The following is a 7047-nucleotide window of genomic DNA, read 5'->3' on the forward strand; positions in this document are numbered from 1 at the left end:
TCCTCTTCTTTGTCTTCTTCTTCTTCTTCTCCTTCTCCTCCTCCTCCTCCTTCTCCTTCTCCTTCTTCACAAATTACCATATCTAGTAAAAGGATTGGAGTGTACGTATACCTATGCATGGGGTTGGGGGGGGATACATGTTCCATACACAATTATTTGGAGATTTTGAGATAATCTGAATATTCTGGGGCTAGTGAGATAGAATCCTTCCTAAATCTCAAGATGGCTTCATCTAGAGTACTTGGACATTTGTAAAATATCATTAAAAAATAATAATAACATCCTGGTGTTTGTTAGTATGATGACAGAAAAGTGCTTCTTAATTATTTTGGTCTTAGGAACATTTTACAGTCTTAAATATTGAGAACCCTAAAGAACTTTTAAAAATGTGGATTATATCTATTGATATTTATATTAGAAATTAAAATAGAGAAACTTTTTAAACACTTCCATTAGCTGTCAGCGTGATGACATTATTACATGTCATGTAGCCTCTGGAAAACTCTACGGTACTTGAGAGAGTAGAAGAAGAAGTTACTATGTATCAGTAAAATAAATAAAATTTGTAAAAAGAATAAGAAAGGCAAATAACACCTTAGTATTGTTATTCAAGTAATTGTGACTCACAGACACCCCATAAGGGTTTCAGAGACTCTGAGGGGTCCCTAGTCTATACTCTGAGAAGTTCTGGTCTACGTGATGTACCCTTGCATCTCTGATCCTCCAGGGAAAGAGATGTCAGGATGTTTTAACTCACTCATCTGAATAATCTGGTCTCTGGGCAGAGATATTACAGAAGAGGCAAGAGCAGGTTTTCAAAGTTTGATGATACTATAATAACTTTTAGCATCGTTTAATTCCCTTTGCTCGGATTGTCTACTTAACAACTTTATAATCTTAATTTGGTTTCTCAAATAGTGTCCCAGTGAGAATACAGTGGATTGACCAGTTCGCACAAGAAGTCTAGTTCCCTTTGAACTCTCATTTATGTATATGAATGATTGTTAGTTTATTTGCTTTTGGTTAGTGTGAACTCACTTCCCAGAATCCGACATCTAAACTTGGATGCAGCATGGCCTCAGCACCCAGCGATGCCCCATCTGCAGCTGTGTTGAACAGTTAGCCAGCTGGTGAATTTCCTCTCACTTTACTCCCACAACCAAATCCTGGAGAGCAATGGCACTGCAGGAAGAATTTCCTAAATTGAGTAGCACAACTGTCACATACCTCTCCACATGACTAACCCAAGCCCGTCATTTCAATTTGAACTTTCAAAGAGATTTGCATTTATGCTGCCTGATTTTTTTTTCTATCAGTAGTAAAGTTTAACATAAATCATCTGATGCCAAACTGTGCTTCTATTTGCACTGTGGGGGTCAAATGGCTGACTGTCATCTCTCTTGGCCCCGTCTTTCCTGCACTGAGTTGGATCCTTGGAGGTAATAATTTGGGCTCATCAGTTCTTTCACCTACTGCGTATTCTTTAGCATCACCCAAAACTTTCATAAATGAGCCAGAGCACTTTCTTCACTATGAAAATCTACGCATAATGCTACTCCTGATTCAAAGTCATGTACAGTTAGATTAATTTTGTAAAATGAATGATCTTGGGTATTTTTGTTTGTTTGTTTCAAGTCGAAAGTCTGCTTTGCTATTTAAAAAAAAAAGACTTATTATAATACAAGTCCACAGACATGAGTCAGAAACACACCTACTCTTTCATCTTCCTTCACTCTAACAGGGAACTTAAAAACAAATCAATCTGCATAATTCCTTTACTGCCAGGAATGGAAAGAAATTCTGCATTTAGGAAAAGCCACGCTGTAGCTTTAAACACGCCAAGTGTTTAATTCAAGGCCATTGCCACATCCAGTTTCCAGTTTAGTCTTGGGAAATCCTAGTCTCCACTGCCATGTGTTCTGCTCAGGGCCACTCATGTTTTCCCTTGCCCAGGACTGTCAAATCTTACGTGAGGCTTGTCAGGGCCTGTTGCATCCTGGGGCTGCGGGTATCACACACTGGAGTGCCACGATCCTGAATATATCCAAGAACCATGTAACTCCAGGTTGCCTGGTTGTAGCAAGTTTGGCAGAATTGCCTTGTTTCCTCCCAAGCAAAGCCCTGTTTAGAGTGTCCTGTTTGGGTGTACTTACTCAGGTTGAGGGAGGTCTTGGTGATGAGGAAGGCATTACCGAACAGAGTACAGAAGATTTCCAAGAGGAGGAAAAACCGTGGGCCTTGTTTCTATTAATAATCCTATAAACTAAGTCTTGAGGAGTCAAGGTTAAACTAGAAAATTTATTATAGAAATGGATAAATTTTAACCCCTAGAGAAAACTAGATGATCAATCTTGTTTCAACCATGTCATTCTCAAAACCATCTTAATTTAGCACATTATGAAATACTGACTGTGCTTCATATATATAATTCTTGTCTCTCTAGAAAAAACATATAGCTTAATGAGGATAAGAACAATATCTCATGTTGACACCCTAACCATGCAGGAGCTACCCAGCACATACTTGAGACATATTTAGAATGAAAAGAAAGTTCATTCCTAAGCAATAAGGAAACAACAACAACAACAGCACACACACACACACACACAAAGGAACTAAGATCCCTGAATTTAAAGCTGTGAAGCTACAAACGTTTTAGAAATTAGAACCCTGCCTCCTTTGAGGAACTTATAATTTTGATTGGGGAAAAACACACACACACGCACACACACACACACACACACACACACACAAAGAGCAGAGGTACAGGGCTGTATGTGAATAAGCAGGAGTTATTATGCAAACTGAACACCCAGTGATCACAAAAAAAAAAATGCTTTCCATATCACCAACCTTGCAGCTCCCTGGACAGGAACAAAGAGGCCATTGTGTGACCCTCTCAGGAAAGCTGGTCAGAGGGAAAAGAGCCATATTCACGCACACAGGATGTTCTCTCTTATTCTTCATAAAGTCGTTGGCAAGATGTTCAACTGCCCGTCCAGTGAAGTGCAGAATATTGAAATCAGGCACTGGCAGATAGCTTCTGCTTCGAGGAAAATTTGTTCCTAAACCTCTTGGGATTGTCCTCAACTCAGTCCGTGTAGTAGGGAGTATCCTGTGGGGATATCACACAGCCAGAGAGTCAGGAGATTCTTCCTAGATTCTCACGTTGAGAAAAATGCATACACAGTAAGGTGTGCATAAAAACAAGAAAGATATTGTAATATTAGTCCTGAGGAGTGGATCTGAATGACTAAAGCACAGAAATTGCCCAAGAAAGAAGGTTTTTCAGAGTACACCCTTATTTGTTCTTTGAATTTTAAACCACGTGAATGTTTCAGTGACTCAAACCAGAGAAAACTTTTCAAAGTTGCCAGAGGGCTAATCTAGGTGATAAACTATCAATAATTGTTTGTTTTCCTGACACTCAGACAGCATCGTCCTTGAATACTACAAGGTTCAGGCAAGTGTCCAGTTCAAAGAATGAATTTTATCTCTGGCCTCTGAAAGTTTTGCCCCTGAAATGCTGGCACTGGCAAATAGTAACAAAGTGTCACACTCATGTCACATTTTAAACTTTTTCAAAACACTTTCACTTGTCTTTCCTCTCTCTTTGTATCTAATTTACCATTGTTCTCCTACCATTAAACAAAAGTAACAATGTTTCACACAATGCTATCCATTTTAAAAATGTAGCTCTTCCCTGGGGCACTTCTACAAACATTCTTTATTTTATCAAAACAAGTGCACCTGGTTCTTTTTTAAGGCACTGCCTGCGTGGGACTAGTCCCTCTTGCATAAAATCCTTGATATATTTGATAGCATGGACCATATTCCCTTTAGTTTTTTAAACTTAAGATCCCTGGTTCTTTGGCCAATATGGCATGGCCCAGTCATCCTTTCTGGACCTACCCCCACGCCACTCAAAATGCAGTACCTGGCTGAGTGCACTGGCTGACTCCTGTAATCCTAGCACTTTGGGAGGCCAAGGCAGGAGGATCACTTGAGGCCAGGAGTTCAAGACTAGCCTGAGCAGTATAGCAAGACCCTGTCTCTCCCCTCCCTACCCACTCCCCAAAAAAACAGAGAGAGAGAGGAAAGAAAAGAAAACTTAGCCAAGCATGCTGGCATGTGTCTGTAGTCCTGGCTAGTTGGGAGGCTGAGGCAGGAGGATCGCTTGAGCCTAGAGTTTGTGGTTGCTGTGAGCTATGATCACACTACTGCACTCTAGCCCAGACAACACAGCAAGAGACAATATTTAAAAAAAAAAAAAAAAGCACCTAGTGTGGCATCTAAAACTCCAGATGTGACTTGGCTGGCTGCTGGCTAGATGTGACTGTGGCACTCTTAACCTCCCTTGTTCTGGATCTTCTACCACCTGAAAGTCAGGCTAAGGTGGCATTAGTTTTCCTAGCAGCTGAGTCATTCATCTTCTCACATGGACTTGCCACCAGCTGAAGACTTTTTGTCTTTCTAGTGAGGACTGCCATTCTGACAGCTTTCCTCCGGCTGCTAATTTTTTAGAAACCTATACACATGACCCTATATTCTTCCTTATTTGTGTTCCTCTAGCTAGATTCCAGCCAGTGACAATCTTTCCAAATCTAGATTCTGTCATTCACTGGTCCTTCCAAATTTGATAATCTGACCTTCTGTCTTTCTCTTAGTCTTTGATACAAGTGTTGAAGGGAACAGGGGCAGGAACCTGACCCGTGGAACAATTTTAGAGCCCTTCCTTTAGATCAGGAATTCCTAAGGGCCTATTCTTTCATCCACATTTTATTGGTAAAATATTCAAGTATACAGAGAAGTAGAAATAATAGCAAAAGAACATCTATAAATCCTTCCACCACAGTCTAAGATTGTCAATATTTTCCACTTTTCCCTTACCTATATATTGTTTTGCTGAATAATTTTATTTTTTAACAGTATGTATATTAACTTTAATGCTGAACCATTTTAAAATAAAGACATCATGACATTTTACCACTAAATAGTTCAACTTGCAATCCTTTAATACATAGGCCATTATCTTACCTAACAAAACGTGAATAATTCCTTGTTGTTATCTCTACCTAGTCCATTATGATGGTTACGGCTGGTTTGTTCAAACCCAAATCAAGGATGACACATTGTATTTTTGCTGCCATTAATCTAGAACTGTACCCCAACTTCCTCTTTCATGATATTGACATGTTAAAGAGACCAAGATAATGTTCTGTAGAATGCCAAAGATATCTTTTAAAATAGTACCCCTTGGCTGGGCAGTGGCTCACACCTGTAATTTTAGCACTCTGGGAGGCTGAGTCAGGAGGATCACTTGAGGTCAGGAGTTCAAGACCAGCCTGAGCAAGAGTGAGACCCCATCTCTAAGAAAAAATAGAAAAATAGAGATCCTCGGGAGGTTGAGGCAGGAGGATGGTTTGAGCCCAGGAGTTGGAGGTTGCAGTGAGCTATGATGATGCCACTGCATTGTAGCCTGGGCAACAGAGCGAGACCCTGTCTCAAAAAGAAAAAAAAAAAAGTACCCCTCTTCATTCTGTTCATTTCAAACGCTGCTATCAAATAAGGGCTGTTTATTAAATAATTGTTAATTTTCCCTTTTAATTACAAAGTTATATGTAACTACCATTTAGGGCTTCTGGTAAGCATGAGATAACACTCTTACAATATCAGGTTGACACAATCACAGGGATAAACCCAGAATTATGGTACTTTATAATTGTGTAACTTTGGTCAAGTCACTTCACCTCTATGGGTCTTGGTTTCCTGTGTTCCACAATGAGGATAAAAGTATCTCTCGGTAGTAAGATTCTTATAAGGGTTGATACATCACACACTCAAGGTTTCCATTTAGAATCTCTGATCATAGGAGCAAACACATGTTTTCATTTAACATTTGGAATGATCAAATCCATATCATGTGCCGGTGAAGAGGGCGGCTAGATGAGCACTAATTACATTCCCTACTGAATGTTCAATCCTGTAAGAGAGACACATTTCGTCCTTACAATAACGTTACAAAATAGATATCATTATCCTTTAATATGAATGATAAAACTGAATCGCACGAAGGTTAAATAAACACGTCCAGGTTCTCCTAAGTTGGGAATTGAACTTAGGTGTTTTTGAAAACAGACTGGAGCTCCTACCACTACCCTACTCTGCCTCTCCAACTATGAATAATACCTACTTCTTGGTCAATACAATATCTAAGATTTCATATCAACCAATCACTTCAACCTTACTAGAGTGAAGTTCAAAGTAGTAATTCCCTGTACTGTCTGAGAGATAAAATTGGCTACAAACCAAACAAAACCAAGCCTTACCTTGAAGGGATTTTCCAGGGCGGCAAATCCTACATGCTTGCTGCAGGCAGAGGCCTCTGTTCTCTCAGCCTGTTAGACATCCAGGTTTATTGAAATGTGTCATGGCTTTGGAATGGGAGGGCAGGGAGGGGCCAGAGGGAGCCAGGTCCTGGGATGATACTTGCCCACCAGGGTAAGCAAGGCTTGGGAGGTGGGAGGTGGAGGGGCGGAGGGACAGAGGGGCGGAAGGCAGACTAGGCCCAAGAATGTGGCAAAGTCAGTGAATGTGTCTCGCACTAGTTAGCCCTGGAGTTTTGGTCAGCAATTGGAGCCCCAATAAAGTGGAGGGTGCACTGCTGGGGATGGAGATGGAGGGGTGTGTGTGTGTGTGTGTGTGTGTGTGTGTGTGTGTGTGCACGCACACACATGCTCCCATGGCAGGAGGTACTTGGAAGTGTCAAGGACAGGAGTTGATCATCTTGCAAGTCTGGTTACCTGTGGTGAAGCCCAGTCACTGGACAAGGTTCAAGAGGCTGGATTCGGTGTGGAGAAAGGAATCTGGCCAGAGCAAAACTGGGCAGCCCAGGGACTCTCACTGGGGCCATATCATGATCTATGGGGAGGGGGATGATGTTAAGAATTACATTCAATATTGAAATATTTTATACATACGTACATATATATTTAAAACAAAATATTCTTGTGTTCATAATACAAAGTGACTAAAGTGAACCTGCAC

The sequence above is a fragment of the Propithecus coquereli genome, unplaced genomic scaffold (assembly GCF_000956105.1).
Source record: "Propithecus coquereli isolate 6110/MARCELLA unplaced genomic scaffold, Pcoq_1.0 Scaffold56, whole genome shotgun sequence".
Taxonomy (NCBI): Eukaryota; Metazoa; Chordata; class Mammalia; order Primates; family Indriidae; genus Propithecus; species Propithecus coquereli.